Below are 18,837 nucleotides of genomic sequence, written 5' to 3'. Positions count from 1 at the left end.
ACTTTACCAATTCCACAAGAACTGTCTTAGCCAAAGCTCCTTGAGGGGAAAGCTGTAACTCTGTGAGATGATTTCACAGAACACAACGAAGTTAATCAGAAAGCTTCTTTCTCTTTGTTATCGGAGGATATTTCCTTTGGCCCTATAGTCTTCAAAGGGATCCGAAATATCTGTTCTCAGATTCCACAGAAATAAGGCTAGCAAAGAGATCCACGAAATACAGATGTAACTCTGTGAGATGAATTAACAGAACACTAAGCAGTTTCTCAGAAAGCTTCTTTCCAGATTTCATCTGAGGATATTTCCTTTTTCACCATAGCCCTCTATGGGCTTCCAAATATCACTTTGCCAATTCCACAACAACTGTCTTAGCGAAAGGCTCCTTGAGGGGAAAGCTGTAACTCCGTGAGATGATTTCACAGAACACAACGAAGTTTCTCAGAAAGCTTCTTTCTCTTTGTTATCGGAGGATATTTCCTTTGGCCCTATAGTCTTCATCGGGATTCGAAATATCTGTTCTCAGATTCCACAGAAATAAAGCTAGCAAAGAGATCCACGAAATACAGATGTAACTCTGTGAGATGAATTAACAGAACACTAAGCAGTTTCTCAGAAAGCTTCTTTCCAGATTTCATCTGAGGATAATTCGTTTTTCACCATAGCCCTCTATGGGCTTCCAAATATCACTTTGCCAATTCCACAACAACTGTCTTAGCGAAAGGCACAATGAGGTTAAAGCTGTAACTCTGTGAGATGATTTCACAGAACACAACGAAGTTTCCCAGAAAGCTTCTTTCTCTTTGTTATCGGAGGTTATTTCCTTCAGCCCTATAGGCTTCAAAGGGATCCGAAATATCTGTTCTCAGATTCCACAGAAATAAGGCTAGCAAAGAGATCCACGAAATACAGATGTAACTCTGTGAGATGAATTAACAGAACACTAAGCAGTTTCTCAGAAAGCTTCTTTCCAGATTTCATATGAGGATATTTCCTTTTTCACCGTAGCCCTCTATGGGCTTCCAAATATCACTTTGAGAATTCCACAAGAACTGTCTTAGCGAAAGGCTCCATGAGGGGAAAGCTTTAACTCTGTGAGATGATTTCACAGAACACAACGAAGTTTCTCAGAAAGCTTCTTTCTCTTTGTTATCGGAGGATATTTCCTTTGGCCCTATAGTCTTCAAAGGGATCCGAAATATCTGTTCTCAGATTCCACAGAAATAAGGCTAGCAAAGAGATCCACGAAATACAGATGTAACTCTGTGAGATGAATTAACAGAACACTAAGCAGTTTCTCAGAAAGCTTCTTTCCAGAATTCATCTGAGGATATTTCCTTTTTCAGCATAGCCCTCTATGGGCTTCAAAATATCACTTTGCCAATTCCAAAAGAACTGTCTTAGCGAAAGGCTCCTTGAGTGGAAAGCTGTAACTCCGTGAGATGATTTCACAGAACACAACGAAGTTTCTCAGAAAGCTTCTTTCTCTTTGTTATCGGAGGATATTTCCTTTGGCCCTATAGTCTTCAAAGGGATCCGAAATATCTGTTCTCAGATTCCACAGAAATAAGGCTAGCAAAGAGATCCACGAAATACAGATGTAACTCTGTGAGATGAATTAACAGAACACTAAGCAGTTTCTCAGAAAGCTTCTTTCCAGATTTCATCTGAGGATATTTCGTTTTTCACCATAGCCCTCTATGGGCTTCCAAATATCACTTTGCCAATTCCACAACAACTGTCTTAGCGAAAGGCTCCTTGAGGGGAAAGCTGTAACTCTGTGAGATGATTTCACAGAACACAACGAAGTTTCTCAGAAAGCTTCTTTCTCTTTCCTATCGGAGGATAATTCCTTCGGCCCTGTAGGCTTCAAAGGGATCCGAAATATCTGTTCTCAGATTCCACAGAAATAAGGCTAGCAAAGAGATCCACGAAATACAGATGTAACTCTGTGAGATGAATTAACAGAACACTAAGCAGTTTCTCTGAAAGCTTCTTTCCAGATTTCATCTGAGGATATTTCCTTTTTCACCATAGCCCTCTATGGGCTTCCAGATATCACTTTGCCAATTCCACAAGAACTGTCTTAGCGAAAGGCTCCTTGAGGGGAAAGCTGTAACTCTGTGAGATGATTTCACAGAACACAACGAAGTTTCTCAGAAATCTTCTTTCTCTTTGTTATCGGAGGATATTTCCTTTGGCCCTATAGTCCTCAATGGGATCCGAAATATCTGTTCTCAGATTCCACAGAAATAAGGCTAGCAAGGAGATCCACGAAATACAGATGTAACTCTGTGAGATGAATTAACAGAACACTAAGCAGTTTCTCAGAAAGCTTCTTTCCAGATTTCATCTGAGGATATTTCCTTTTTCACCAAAGCCCTCTATGGGCTTCCAAATATCACTTTGCCAATTCCACAAGAACTGTCTTAGTGAAAGGCTCCTTGAGGGGAAAGCTGTAACTCTGTGAGATGATTTCACAGAACACAACCAAGTTTCTCAGAAAGCTTCTTTCTCTTTGTTATCGGAGGATATTTCCTTTGGTCCTATAGTCTTCAAAGGGATCCGAAATATCTGTTCTCAGATTCCACAGAAATAAGGCTAGCAAAGAGATCCACGAAATACAGATGTAACTCTGTGAGATGAATTAACAGAAAACTAAGCAGTTTCTCAGAAAGCTTCTTTCCAGATTTCATCTGAGGATATTTCCTTTTTCACCATAGCCCTCTATGGGCTTCCAAATATCACTTTACCAATTCCACAAGAACTGTCTTAGCAAAAGGCTCCTTGAGGGGAAAGCTGTAACTCTGTGAGATGATTTCACAGAACACAACGAAGTTTCTCAGAAAGCTTCTTTCTCTTTGTTATCGGAGGATATTTCCTTTGGCCCTATACTCTTCAAAGGGATCCGAAATATCTGTTCTCAGATTCCACAGAAATAAGGCTAGCAAAGAGATCCACGAAATACTGATGTAACTCTGTGAGATGAATTAACAGAACACTAAGCAGTTTCTCAGAAAGCTTCTTTCCAGATTTCATGAGAGGATATTTCCTTTTTCACCATAGCCCTCTATGGGCTTCTAAATATCACTCCACCATTTCCACAAGAACTGTCTTAGCGAAAGGCTCCTTGAGGGAAAAGCTGTAACTCTGTGAGATGATTTCACAGAACACAACGAAGTTTCTCAGAAAGCTTCTTCCTCTTTCTTATCGGAGGATATTTCCTTTGGCCCTATAGTCCTCAAAGGGATCCGAAATATCTGTTCTCAGATTCCACAGAAATAAGGCTACCAAAGACATCCATGGAATACACATGTAACTCTGTGAGATGAATTAACAGAACACTAAGCAGTTTCTCAGAAAGCTTCTTTCCAGATATCATCTGAGGATATTTCCTTTTTCACCATAGCCCTCTATGGGCTTCCAAATATCACTTTACCAATTCCACAAGAACTTTCTTAGCGAAAGGCTCCTTGAGGGGAAACCTGTAACTCTGTGAGATGATTTCACAGAACACAACGAAGTTTCTCAGAAAGCTTCTTTCTCTTTGTTATCGGAGGATATTTACTTTGGCCCTATAGTCTTCAAAGGGATCCGAAATATCTGTTCTCAGATTCCACAGAAATAAGGCTAGCAAAGAGATCCACGAAATACAGATGTAACTCTGTGAGATGAATTAACAGAACACTAAGCAGTTTCTCAGAAAGCTTCTTTCCAGATTTCATCTGAGGATATTTCGTTTTTCACCATAGCCCTCTATGGGCTTCCAAATATCACTTTGCCAATTCCACAAGAACTGTCTTAGCGAAAGGCTCCTTGAGGGGAAAGCTGTAACTCTGTGAGATGATTTCACAGAACACAACGAAGTTTCTCAGAAAACTTCTTTCTCTTTGTTATCGGAGGATATTTCCTTTGGCCCTATAGTCTTCAAAGGGATCCGAAATATCTGTTCTCAGATTCCACCGAAATAAGGCTAGCAAGGAGATCCACGAAAGACAGATGTAACTCTGTGAGATGAATTAACAGAACACTAAGCAGTTTCTCAGAAAGCTTCTTTCCAGATTTCATATGAGGATATTTCCTCATTTCACCATAGCCCTCTATGGGCTTCCAAATATCACTTTGCCAATTCCACAAGAACTGTCTTAGCGAAAGGCTCCTTGAGGGGAAAGCTGTAACTCTGTGAGATGATTTCACAGAACACAACCAAGTTTCTCAGAAAGCTTCTTTCTCTTTGTTATCGGAGGATATTTCCTTTGGTCCTATAGTCTTCCAAGGGATCCGAAATATCTGTTCTCAGATTCCACAGAAATAAGGCTAGCAAAGACATCCATGAAATACAGATGTAACTCTCTGAGATGAAATAACAGAACACTAAGCAGTTTCTCAGAAAGCTTCTTTCCAGATTTCATCTGAGGATATTTCCTTTTTCACCATTGCCCTCTAAGGGCTTCCAAATATCAGTTTGCCAATTCCACAAGAACTGTCTTAGCGAAAGGCTCCTTGAGGGGAAAGCTGTAACTCTGTGAGATGATTTCACAGAACACAACGAAGTTTCTCAGAAAGCTTCTTTCTCTTTGTTATCGGAGGATATTTCCTTTGGCCCTATAGTCTTCAAAGGGATCCGAAATATCTGTTCTCAGATTCCACAGAAATAAGGCTAGCAAAGAGATCCACGAAATACAGATGTAACTCTGTGAGATGAATTAACAGAACACTAAGCAGTTTCTCAGAAAGCTTCTTTCCAGATTTCATCTGAGGATATTTCCTTTTTCACCATAGCCCTCTATGGGCTTCCAAATATCACTTGGACAATTCCACAAGAACTGTCTTAGCGAAAGGCTCCTTGAGGGGAAAGCTGTAACTCTGTGAGATGATTTCACAGAACACAAAGAAGTTTCTCAGAAAGCTTCTTTCTCTTTGTTATCGGAGGATATTTCCTTTGGCCCTATAGTCTTCAAAGGGATCCGAAATATCTGTTCTCAGATTCCACAGAAATAAGGCTAGCAAAGAGATCCACGAAACACAGATGTAACTCTGTGAGATGAATTAACAGAACACTAAGCAGTTTCTCAGAAAGCTTCTTTACAGATTTCGTCTGAGGATATTTCCTTTTTCACCATAGCCCTCTATAGGCTTCTAAATATCACTTTACCATTTCCACAAGAACTGTCTTAGCGAAAGGCTCCTTGAGGGGAAAGCTGTAACTCTGTGAGATGATTTCACAGAACACAACGAAGTTTCTCAGAAAGCTTCTTTCTCTTTGTTATCGGAGGATATTTCCTTTGGCCTTATAGTCCTCAAAGGGATCCGAAATATCTGTTTTCAGATTCCACAGAAATAAGGCTAGCAAGGAGATCCACGAAATACAGATGTAACTCTGTGAGATGAATTAACAGAACACTAAGCAGTTTTTCAGAAAGCTTCTTTCCAGATTTCATCTGAGGATATTTCCTTTTTCACCATAGCCCTCTATGGGCTTCCAAATATCACTTTGCCAATTCCACAAGAACTGTCTTAGCGAAAGGCTCCTTGAGGGGAAAGCTGTAACTCTGTGAGATGATTTCACAGAACACAACCAAGTTTCTCAGAAAGCTTCTTTCTCTTTGTTATCGGAGGATATTTCCTTTGGCCCTATAGTCTTCAAAGGGATCCGAAATATCTGCTCTCAGATTCCACAGAAATAAGGCTAGCAAAGAGATCCACGAAATGCAGATGTAACTCTGTGAGATGAATTAACAGAACACTAAGCAGTTTCTCAGAAAGCTTCTTTCCAGATTTCATCTGAGGATATTTCCTTTTTCACCATAGCCCTCTATAGGCTTCCAGATATCACTTTGCCAATTCCATAAGAACTGTCTTAGCGAAAGGATCCTTGAGGGGAAAGCTGTAACTCTGTGAGATGATTTCACAGAACACAACCAAGTTTCTCAGAAAGGTTCTTTCTCTTTGTTATCGGAGGATATTTCCTTTGGCCCTATAGTCTTCAAAGGGATCCGAAATATCTGTTCTCAGATTCCACAGAAATAAGGCTAGGAAAGACATCCATGAAATACAGATGTAACTCTGTGAGATGAATTCACAGAACACTAAGCAGTTTCTCAGAAAGCTTTTTTCCAGATTTCATCTGAGGATATTTCCTTTTTCAGCATAGCCCTCTATGGGCTTCCAAATATCACTTTGCCAATTCCACAAGAACTGTGTTAGCGAAAGGCTCCTTGAGGGGAAAGCTCTAACTCTGTGAGATGATTTCACAGAAAACAACCAAGTTTCCCAGAAAGCTTCTTTCTGTTTGTTATCGGAGGATATTTTTTTTGGCCCTATAGTCTTCAAAGGGATCCGAAATATCTGTTCTCAGATTCCACAGAAATAAGGCTAGCAAAGAGATCCACGAAATACAGATGTAACTCTGTGAGATGAATTAACAGAACACTAAGCAGTTTCTCAGAAAGCTTCTTTCCAGATTTCATCTGAGGATATTTCCTTTTTCACCATAGCCCTCTATGGGCTTCCAAATATCACTTTACCAATTCCACAAGAACTGTCTTAGCGAAAGGCTCCTTGAGGGGAAAGCTGTAACTCTGTGAGATGATTTCACAGAACACAAAGAAGTTTCTCAGAGAGCTTCTTTCTCTTTGTTATCGGAGGATATTTCCTTTGGCCCTATAGTCTTCAAAGGGATCCGAAATATCTGTTCTCAGATTCCACAGAATTAGGCTAGCAAAGAGATCCACGAAATACAGATGTAACTCTGTGAGATGAATTAACAGAACACTAAGCAGTTTCTCAGAAAGCTTCTTTCCAGATTTCATCTGAGGATAATTCCTTTTTCACCATAGCCCTCTATGGGCTTCCAAATATCACTTTGCCAATTCCACAAGAACTGTCTTAGCGAAAGGCTTCTTGAGTGGAAAGCTGTAACTCTGTGAGATGATTTCACAGAACACCAAAAAGTTTCTCAGAAAGCTTCTTTCTCTTTGTTATCGGAGGATATTTCCTTTGGCCCTATAGTCTTCAAAGGGATCCGAAATATCTGTTCTCAGATTCCACAGAAATAAGGCTAGCAAGGAGATCCACGAAATACAGATGTAACTCTGTGAGATGAATTAACAGAACACTAAGCAGTTTCTCAGAAAGGTTCTTTCCAGATTTCATCTGTGGATATTTCCTTTTTCACCATAGCCCTCTATGGGCTTCCACATATCACTTTGCCAATTCCCAAGAACTGTCTTAGCGAAAGGCTCCTTGAGGGGAAAGCTGCAACTCTGTGAGATGATTTCACAGAACACAACCAAGTTTCTCAGAAAGCTTCTTTCTCTTTGTTATCGGAGGATATTTCCTTTGGCCCTATAGTCTTCAAAGGGATCCGAAATATCTGTTCTCAGATTCCACAGAAATAAGGCTAGCACAGACATCCACGAAATACAGATGTAACTCTGTGAGATGAATTAACAGAACACTAAGCAGTTTCTCAGAAAGCTTCTTTCCAGATTTCATCTGAGGATATTTCCTTTTTCACCATAGCCCTCTATGGGCTTCCAAATATCACTTTGCCAATTCCACAAGAACTGTACTAGCGAAAGGCTCTTTGAGGGGAAAGCTTTAACTCTGTGAGATGATTTCAGAGAACACAACGAGGGTTCTCAGAAAGCTTCTTTCTCTTTGTTATCGGAGGATATTTCCTTTGGCCCTATAGTCTTCAAAGGGATCCGAAATATCTGCTTTCAGATTCCACAGAAATAAGGCTAGCAAAGACATCCACGAAATACAGATGTAACTCTGTGAGATGAATTAACAGAACACTAAGCAGTTTCTCAGAAAGCTTCTTTCCAGATTTCATGTGAGGATATTTTCTTTTTCACCATAGCCCTCTAAGGGCTTCCAAATATCACTTTGCCAATTCCACAAGAACTGTCTTAGCGAAAGGCTCCTTGAGGGGAAAGCTGTAACTCCGCGAGATGATTTCACAGAACACAACGAAGTTTCTCAGAAAGCTTCTTTCTCTTTGTTATCGGAGGATATTTCCTTTGGCCCTATAGTCTTCAAAGGGATCCGAAATATCTGTTCTCAGATTCCACAGAAATAAGGCTAGCAAAGAGATCCACGAAATACAGATGTAACTCTGTGAGATGAATTAACAGAACACTAAGCAGTTTCTCAGGAAGCTTCTTTCCAGATTTCATCTGAGGATATTTCCTTTTTCACCATAGCCCTCTATGGGCTTCCAAATATCACTTTACCAATTCCACAACAACTGTCTTAGCGAAAGGCTCCTTGAGGGGAAAGCTGTAACTCTGTGAGATGATTTCACAGAACGCAACGAAGTTTCTCAGAAAGCTTCTTTCTCTTTGTTATCGGAGGATATTTCCTTTGGCCCTATAGTCTTCAAAGGGATCCGAAATATCTGATTTCAGATTCCACAGAAATAGGCTAGCAAAGACATCCATGGAATACACATGTAACTCTGTGAGATGAATTAACAGAACACTAAGCAGTTTCTCAGAAAGCTTCTTTCCAGATTTCATCTGAGGATATTTCCTTTTTCACCATAGCCCTCTATGGGCTTCCAAATATCACTTTGACAATTCCACAAGAACTGTCTTAGCGAAAGGCTCCTTGAGGGTAAAGCTGTAACTCTGTGAGATGATTTCACAGAACACAACGATGTTTCTCAGAAAGCTACTTTCTCTTTGTTATCGGAGGATATTTCCTTTGGCCCTATAGTCTTCAAAGGGATGCGAAATTTCTGTTAACAGATTCCACAGAAATAAGGCTAGCAAAGAGATCCACGAAATACAGATGTAACTCTGTGAGATGAATTAACAGAACACTAAGCAGTTTCTCAGAAAGCTTCTTTCCAGATTTCATCTGAGGATATTTCCTTTTTCACCATAGCCCTCTATGGGTTTCCAAATATCACTTTGCCAATTCCACATCAACTGTCTTAGCGAAAGGCTCCTTGAGGGGAAAGCTGTAACTCTGTGAGATGATTTCACAGAACACAAAGAAGTTTCTCAGAAAGCTTCTTTCTCTTTGTTATCGGAGGATATTTCCTTTGGCCCTATAGTCTTCAAAGGGATCCGAAATATCTGTTCTAAGATTCCAAAGAAATAAGGCTAGCAAAGAGATCCACGAAATACAGATGTAACTCTGTGAGATGAATTAACAGAACACTAAGCAGTTTCTCAGAAAGCTTCTTTCCAGATTTCATCTGAGGATATTTCCTTTTTCACCATAGCCCTCTATGGGCTTCCAAATCTCACTTTGCCAATTCCACAAGAACTGTCTTAGCGAAAGGCTTCTTTAGGGGAAAGCTGTAACTCTGTGAGATGATTTCACAGAAAACAACTAAGTTTCTCAGAAAGCTTCTTTCTCTTTGTTATCGGAGGATACTTCCTTTGGCCCTATAGTCTTTAAAGGGATCCGAAATATCTGTTCTCAGATTCCACAGAAATAAGGCTAGCAAAGAGACCCACGAAATACAGATGTAACTCTGTGAGATGAATTAAGAGAACACTAAGCAGTTTCTCAGAAAGCTTCTTTCCAGATTTCATCTGAGGATATTTCCTTTTTCACCGTAGCCCTCTATGCGCTTCCAAATATCACTTTGCCTATTCAACAAGAACTGTCTTAGCGAAAGGCTCCTTGATGGGAAAGCTGTAACTCTGTGAGATGATTTCACTGAACACAACGAAGTTTCTCAGAAAGCTTCTTTCTCTTTGTTATCGGAGGATATTTCCTTTGGCCCTATAGTCTACAAAGGGATCCGAAATATCTCTTCTCAGATTCCACAGAAATAAGGCTAGCAAAGAGATCCACGAAATACAGATGTAACTCTGTGAGATGAATTAACAGAACACTAAGCAGTTTCTCAGAAAGCTTCTTTCCAGATTTCATCTGAGGATATTTCCTTTTTCACCGTAGCCCTATATGGGCTTCCAAATATCACTTTACCAATTCCTCAAGAACTGTCTTAGCGAAAGGCTCCTTGACGGGCAAGCTGAACCTCTGTGAGATGATTTCACAGAACACAACGAAGTTTCTCAGAAAGCTTCTTTGTCTTTGTTATCGGAGGATATTTCCTTTGGCCATATAGTCTTCATAGGGATCTGAAATATCTGTTCTCAGATTCCACAGAAATAAGGCTAGCAAAGAGATCCACGAAATACAGATGTAACTCTGTGAGATGAATTAACAGAACACTAAGCAGTTTCTCAAAAAGCTTCTTTCCAGATTTCATCCGAGGATATTCCCTTTTTCACCATAGCCCTCTATGGGCTTCCAGATATCACTTTGCCAATTCCACAAGAACTGTCTTAGCGAAAGGCTCCTTGAGAGGAAAGCTGTAACTCTGTGAGATGATTTCACAGAACACAAAGAAGTTTCTCAGAAAGCTTCTTTCTCTTTGTTTTCAAAGGATATTTCCTTTGGCCCTATAGTCTTCAAAAGGATCCGAAATATCTGTTCTCAGATTCAACAGAAATAAGGCTAGCAAAGAGATCCGCGAAATACAGATGTAACTCTGTGAGATGAATTAACAGAACACTAAGCAGTTTCTCAGAAAGCTTCTTTCCAGATTTCATCTGAGGATATTTCCTTTTTCACCATAGCCCTCTATGGGCTTCCAAATCTCACTTTGCCAATTCCAAAAGAACTGTCTTAGCGAAAGGCTCCGTGAGGGGAAAGCTGCAACTCTGTGAGATGATTTCACAGAACACAACGAAGTTTCTCAGAAAGCTTCTTTCTCTTTGTTATCGGAGGATATTTCTTTTGGCCCTATAGTCTTCAAATGGATCCGAAATATCTGTTCTCAGATTCCACAGAAATAAGGCTAGCAAAGAGATCCACGAAATACAGATGCAACTATCTGAGATGAATTAACAGAACACTAAGCAGTTTCTCAGAAAGCTTCTTTCCAGATTTCATTTGAGGATATTTCCTTTTTCACCATAGCCCTCTATGGGCTTCCAAATATCACTTTGCCAATTCCACAAGAACTGTCTTAGCGAAAGGCTCCTTGAGGGGAAAGCTGTAACTCTGTGAGATGATTTCACAGAACACAACGAAGTTTCTCAGAAAGCTTCTTTCTCTTTGTTATCGGAGGATATTTCCTTTGACCCTAGAGTCTTCAAAGGGATCCGAAATATCTGTTCTCAGATTCCACAGAAATAAGGCTAGCAAAGAGATCCACGAAATACAGATGTAACTCTGTGAGATGAATTATGAGAACGCTAAGCACTTTCTCAGAAAGCTTCTTTCCAGATTTCATCTGAGGATATTTCCTTTTTCACCATAGCCCTCTATGGGCATCCAAATCTCACTTTGCCAATTCCACAAGAACTGTCTTAGCGAAAGGCTTCTTTAGGGGAAAGCTGTAACTCTGTGAGATGATTTCACAGAAAACAACTAAGTTTCTCACAAAGCTTCTTTCTCTTTGTTATCGGAGGATATTTCCTTTGGCCCTATAGTCTTCAAAGGGATCCGAAATATCTGTTCTCAGATTCCACAGAAATAAGGCTAGCAAAGAGATCCACGAAACACAGATGTAACTCTGTGAGATGAATTAACAGAACACTAAGCAGTTTCTCAGAAAGCTTCTTTACAGATTTCGTCTGAGGATATTTCCTTTTTCACCATAGCCCTCTATAGGCTTCCAGATATCACTTTGCCAATTCCACAAGATGCGTCTTAGCGAAAGGCTCCTTGAGGGGAAAGCTATAACTCTGTGAGATTATTTCACAGAACACAACGACGTTTCACAGAAAACTTCTTGCTCTTTGTTATCGGAGGATAATTCCTTTGGCCCTATAGTCTTCAAAGGGATCCGAAATATCTGTTCTCAGATTCCACAGAAATAAGGCTAGCAAGGAGATCCACGAAATACAGATGTAACTCTGTGAGATGAATTAACAGAACACTAAGCAGTTTCTCAGAAAGCTTCTTTCCAGATTTCATCTGAGGATATTTCCTTTTTCACCATAGCCCTCTATGGGCTTCCAAATATCACTTTGCCAATTCCACAAGAACTGTCTTAGCGAAAGGCTCCTTGAGGGGAAAGCTGTAACTCTGAGAGATGATTTCACAGAACACAACCAAGTTTCTCAGAAAGCTTCTTTCTCTTTCTTATCGGAGGATATTTCCTTTGGCCCTATAGTCTTCAAGGGGATCCGAAATATCTGCTCTCAGATTCCACAGAAATAAGGCTAGCAAAGAGATCCACGAAATACAGATATAACTCTGTGAGATGAATTAACAGAACACTAAGCAGTTTCTCAGAAAGCTTCTTTCCAGATTTCATCTGAGGATATTTCCTTTTTCACCATAGCCCTCTATGGGATTCCAAATATCACTTTGCCAATTCCATAAGAACTGTCTTAGCGAAAGGATCCTTGAGGGGAAAGCTCTAACTCTGTGAGATGATTTCACAGAACACAACCAAGTTTCTCAGAAAGCTTCTTTCTCTTTGTTATCGGAGGATATTTCCTTTGGCCCTATAGTCTTCAAAGGGATCTGAAATATCTGTTTTCAGATTCCACAGAAATAAGGCTAGCAAAGACATCCACGAAATACAGATGTAACTCTGTGAGATGAATTCACAGAACACTAAGGAGTTTCTCAGAAAGCTCTTTTCCAGATTTCATCTGAGGATATTTCCTTTTTCAGCATAGCCCTCTATGGGCTTCCAAATATCACTCTGCCAATTCCACAAGAACTGTGTTAGCGAAAGGCTCCTGGAGGGGAAAGCTGTAACTCTCTGAGATCATTTCACAGAAAACAACCAAGTTTCTCAGAAAGCTTCTTTCTCTTTGTTATCGGAGGATATTTCCTTTGGCCCTATAGTCTTCAAAGGGATCCGAAATATCTGTTCTCAGATTCCACAGAAATAAGGCTAGCAAAGAGATCCACGAAATACAGAAGTAACTCTGTGAGATGAATTAACAGAACACTAAGCAGTTTCTCAGAAAGCTTCTTTCCAGATTTCATCTGAGGATATTTCCTTTTTCACCATAGCCCTCTATGGGCTTCCAGATATCACTTTGCCAATTCCACAAGAACCGTCTTAGTGAAAGGCTCCTTGAGGGGAAAGCTGTAACTCTGTGAGATTATTTCACAGAACACAACGACGTTTCACAGAAAACTTCTTTCTCTTTGTTATCGGAGGATATTTCCTTTGGCCCTATAGACTTCAAAGGGATCCGAAATATCTGTTCTCAGATTCCACAGAAATAAGGCTAGCAAGGAGATCCACGAAATACAGATGTAACTCTGTGAGATGAATTAACGGAACACTAAGCAGTTTCTCAGAAAGCTTCTTTCCAGATTTCAACTGAGGAAATTTCCTTTTTCAGCATAGCCCTCTATGGGCTTCCAAATATCACTTTGCCAATTCCACAAGAACTGTCTTAGCGAAAGGCTCCGTGAGGGGAAAGCTGTAACTCTGTGAGATGATTTCACAGAACACAACCAAGTTTCTCAGAAAGCTTCTTTGTCTTTGTTATCGGAGGATATTTCCTTTGGCCCTATAGTCTTCAAAGGGATCCGAAATATCTGCTCTCAGATTCCACAGAAATAAGGCTAACAAAGAGATCCACGAAATACAGATGTAACTCTGTGAGATGAATTAACAGAACCCTAAGCAGTTTCTCAGAAAGCTTCTTTCCAGATTTCTTCTGAGGATATTTCCTTTTTCACCATAGCCCTCTATGGGATTCCAAATATCACTTTGCCAATTCCATAAGAACTGTCTTAGCGAAAGGCTCCTTGAGGGGAAAGCTGTAACTCTGTGAGATGATTTCACAGAACAAAACGAAGTTTCTCAGAAAGCTTCTTTCTCTTTGTTATCGGAGGATATTTCCTTTGGCCCTATAGTCTTCAAAGGGATCCGAAATATCTGTTCTCAGATTCCACAGAAATAAGGCTAGCAAAGAGATCCACGAAATACAGATGTAACTCTCTGAGATGAAATAACAGAACACTAAGCAGTTTCTCAGAAAGCTTCTTTCCAGATTTCCTCTGAGGATATTTCCTTTTTCACCATAGCCCTCTATGGGCTTCCAAATATCACTTTGCCAATTCCACAAGAACTGTCTTAGCGAAAGGCTCCTTGAGGGGAAAGCTGTAACTCTGTGAGATGATTTCAAAGAACACAACGAAGTTTCTCAGAAAGCTTCTTTCTCTTTGTTATCGGAGGATATTTCCTTTGGCCCTATAGTCTTCAAAGGGATCCGAAATATCTGTTCTCAGATTCCACAGAAATAAGGCTAGCAAAGAGATCCACGAAATGCAGATGTAACTCTGTGAGGTGAATTAACAGAACACTAAGCAGTTTCTCAGAAAGCTTCTTTCCAGATTTCATCTGAGGATATTTCCTTTTTCACCATAGCCCTCTATAGGCTTCCAGATATCACTTTGCCAATTCCATAAGAACTGTCTTAGCGAAAGGATCCTTGAGGGGAAAGCTGTAACTCTGTGAGATGATTTCACAGAACACAACCAAGTTTCTCAGAAAGGTTCTTTCTCTTTGTTATCGGAGGATATTTCCTTTGGCCCTATAGTCTTCAAAGGGATCCGAAATATCTGTTCTCAGATTCCACAGAAATAAGGCTAGGAAAGACATCCATGAAATACAGATGTAACTCTGTGAGATGAATTCACAGAACACTAAGCAGTTTCTCAGAAAGCTTTTTTCCAGATTTCATCTGAGGATATTTCCTTTTTCAGCATAGCCCTCTATGGGCTTCCAAATATCACTTTGCCAATTCCACAAGAACTGTGTTAGCGAAAGGCTCCTTGAGGGGAAAGCTCTAACTCTGTGAGATGATTTCACAGAAAACAACCAAGTTTCCCAGAAAGCTTCTTTCTGTTTGTTATCGGAGGATATTTTTTTTGGCCCTATAGTCTTCAAAGGGATCCGAAATATCTGTTCTCAGATTCCACAGAAATAAGGCTAGCAAAGAGATCCACGAAATACAGATGTAACTCTGTGAGATGAATTAACAGAACACTAAGCAGTTTCTCAGAAAGCTTCTTTCCAGATTTCATCTGAGGATATTTCCTTTTTCACCATAGCCCTCTATGGGCTTCCAAATATCACTTTACCAATTCCACAAGAACTGTCTTAGCGAAAGGCTCCTTGAGGGGAAAGCTGTAACTCTGTGAGATGATTTCACAGAACACAAAGAAGTTTCTCAGAGAGCTTCTTTCTCTTTGTTATCGGAGGATATTTCCTTTGGCCCTATAGTCTTCAAAGGGATCCGAAATATCTGTTCTCAGATTCCACAGAATTAGGCTAGCAAAGAGATCCACGAAATACAGATGTAACTCTGTGAGATGAATTAACAGAACACTAAGCAGTTTCTCAGAAAGCTTCTTTCCAGATTTCATCTGAGGATATTTCCTTTTTCACCATAGCCCTCTATGGGCTTCCAAATATCACTTTGCCAATTCCACAAGAACTGTATTAGCGAAAGGCTCTTTGAGGGGAAAGCTTTAACTCTGTGAGATGATTTCAGAGAACACAACGAGGGTTCTCAGAAAGCTTCTTTCTCTTTGTTATCGGAGGATATTTCCTTTGGCCCTATAGTCTTCAAAGGGATCCGAAATATCTGCTTTCAGATTCCACAGAAATAAGGCTAGCAAAGACATCCACGAAATACAGATGTAACTCTGTGAGATGAATTAACAGAACACTAAGCAGTTTCTCAGAAAGCTTCTTTCCAGATTTCATGTGAGGATATTTCCTTTTTCACCATAGCCCTCTAAGGGCTTCCAAATATCACTTTGCCAATTCCACAAGAACTGTCTTAGCGAAAGGCTCCTTGAGGGGAAAGCTGTAACTCCACGAGATGATTTCACAGAACACAACGAAGTTTCTCAGAAAGCTTCTTTCTCTTTGTTATCGGAGGATATTTCCTTTGGCCCTATAGTCTTCAAAGGGATCCGAAATATCTGTTCTCAGATTCCACAGAAATAAGGCTAGCAAAGAGATCCACGAAATACAGATGTAACTCTGTGAGATGAATTAACAGAACACTAAGCAGTTTCTCAGAAAGCTTCTTTCCAGATTTCATCTGAGGATATTTCCTTTTTCACCATAGCCCTCTATGGGCTTCCAAATATCACTTTGCCAATTCCACATCAACTGTCTTAGCGAAAGGCTCCTTGAGGGGAAAGCTGTAACTCTGTGAGATGATTTCACAGAACACAAAGAAGTTTCTCAGAAAGCTTCTTTCTCTTTGTTATCGGAGGATATTTCCTTTGGCCCTATAGTCTTCAAAGGGATCCGAAATATCTGTTCTAAGATTCCAAAGAAATAAGGCTAGCAAAGAGATCCACGAAATACAGATGTAACTCTGTGAGATGAATTAACAGAACACTAAGCAGTTTCTCAGAAAGCTTCTTTCCAGATTTCATCTGAGGATATTTCCTTTTTCACCATAGCCCTCTATGGGCTTCCAAATCTCACTTTGCCAATTCCACAAGAACTGTCTTAGCGAAAGGCTTCTTAAGGGGAAAGCTGTAACTCTGTGAGATGATTTCACAGAAAACAACTAAGTTTCTCAGAAAGCTTCTTTCTCTTTGTTATCGGAGGATACTTCCTTTGGCCCTATAGTCTTTAAAGGGATCCGAAATATCTGTTCTCAGATTCCACAGAAATAAGGCTAGCAAAGAGACCCACGAAATACAGATGTAACTCTGTGAGATGAATTAAGAGAACACTAAGCAGTTTCTCAGAAAGCTTCTTTCCAGATTTCATCTGAGGATATTTCCTTTTTCACCGTAGCCCTCTATGCGCTTCCAAATATCACTTTGCCTATTCAACAAGAACTGTCTTAGCGAAAGGCTCCTTGATGGGAAAGCTGTAACTCTGTGAGATGATTTCACTGAACACAACGAAGTTTCTCAGAAAGCTTCTTTCTCTTTGTTATTGGAGGATATTTCCTTTGGCCCTATAGTCTATAAAGGGATCCGAAATATCTCTTCTCAGATTCCACAGAAATAAGGCTAGCAAAGAGATCCACGAAATACAGATGTAACTCTGTGAGATGAATTAACAGAACACTAAGCAGTTTCTCAGAAAGCTTCTTTCCAGATTTCATCTGAGGATATTTCCTTTTTCACCGTAGCCCTATATGGGCTTCCAAATATCACTTTACCAATTCCTCAAGAACTGTCTTAGCGAAAGGCTCCTTGAGGGGCAAGCTGAACCTCTGTGAGATGATTTCACAGAACACAACGAAGTTTCTCAGAAAGCTTCTTTGTCTTTGTTATCGGAGGATATTTCTTTTGGCCGTATAGTCTTCATAGGGATCTGAAATATCTGTTCTCAGATTCCACAGAAATAAGGCTAGCAAAGAGATCCACGAAATACAGATGTAACTCTGTGAGATGAATTAACAGAACACTAAGCAGTTTCTCAAAAAGCTTCTTTCCAGATTTCATCCGAGGATATTCCCTTTTTCACCATAGCCCTCTATGGGCTTCCAGATATCACTTTGCCAATTCCACAAGAACTGTCTTAGCGAAAGGCTCCTTGAGAGGAAAGCTGTAACTCTGTGAGATGATTTCACAGAACACAAAGAAGTTTCTCAGAAAGCTTCTTTCTCTTTGTTTTCAGAGGATATTTCCTTTGGCCCTATAGTCTTGAAAAGGATCCGAAATATCTGTTCTCAGATTCAACAGAAATAAGGCTAGCAAAGAGATCCGCGAAATACAGATGTAACTCTGTGAGATGAATTAACAGAACACTAAGCAGTTTCTCAGAAAGCTTCTTTCCAGATTTCATCTGAGGATATTTCCTTTTTCACCATAGCCCTCTATGGGCTTCCAAATATAACTTTGCCAATTCCAAAAGAACTGTCTTAGCGAAAGGCTCCGTGAGGGGAAAGCTGCAACTCTGTGAGATGATTTCACAGAACACAACGAAGTTTCTCAGAAAGCTTCTTTCTCTTTGTTATCGGAGGATATTTCTTTTGGCCCTATAGTCTTCAAATGGATCCGAAATATCTGTTCTCAGATTCCACAGAAATAAGGCTAGCAAAGAGATCCACGAAATACAGATGCAACTATCTGAGATGAATTAACAGAACACTAAGCAGTTTCTCAGAAAGCTTCTTTCCAGATTTCATTTGAGGATATTTCCTTTTTCACCATAGCCCTCTATGGGCTTCCAAATATCACTTTGCCAATTCCACAAGAACTGTCTTAGCGAAAGGCTCCTTGAGGGGAAAGCTGTAACTCTGTGAGATGATTTCACAGAACACAACGAAGTTTCTCAGAAAGCTTCTTTCTCTTTGTTATCGGAGGATATTTCCTTTGGCCCTATAGTCTTCAAAGGGATCCGAAATATCTGTTCTCAGATTCCACAGAAATAAGGCTAGCAAAGAGATCCACGAAACACAGATGTAACTCTGTGAGATGAATTAACAGAACACTAAGCAGTTTCTCAGAAAGCTTCTTTACAGATTTCGTCTGAGGATATTTCCTTTTTCACCATAGCCCTCTATAGGCTTCCAGATATCACTTTGCCAATTCCACAAGATGCGTCTTAGCGAAAGGCTCCTTGAGGGGAAAGCTATAACTCTGTGAGATTATTTCACAGAACACAACGACGTTTCACAGAAAACTTCTTGCTCTTTGTTATCGGAGGATATTTCCTTTGGCCCTATAGTCTTCAAAGGGATCCGAAATATCTGTTCTCAGATTCCACAGAAATAAGGCTAGCAAGGAGATCCACGAAATACAGATGTAACTCTGTGAGATGAATTAACAGAACACTAAGCAGTTTCTCAGAAAGCTTCTTTCCAGATTTCATCTGAGGATATTTCCTTTTTCACCATA

The sequence above is a fragment of the Macaca mulatta genome, chromosome 14 (genome assembly GCF_049350105.2).
Source record: "Macaca mulatta isolate MMU2019108-1 chromosome 14, T2T-MMU8v2.0, whole genome shotgun sequence".
Lineage (NCBI taxonomy): Eukaryota > Metazoa > Chordata > Mammalia > Primates > Cercopithecidae > Macaca > Macaca mulatta.
The sequence above is the reverse complement of the archived record's forward strand: the minus strand, read 5'-3'. Positions refer to the sequence as shown.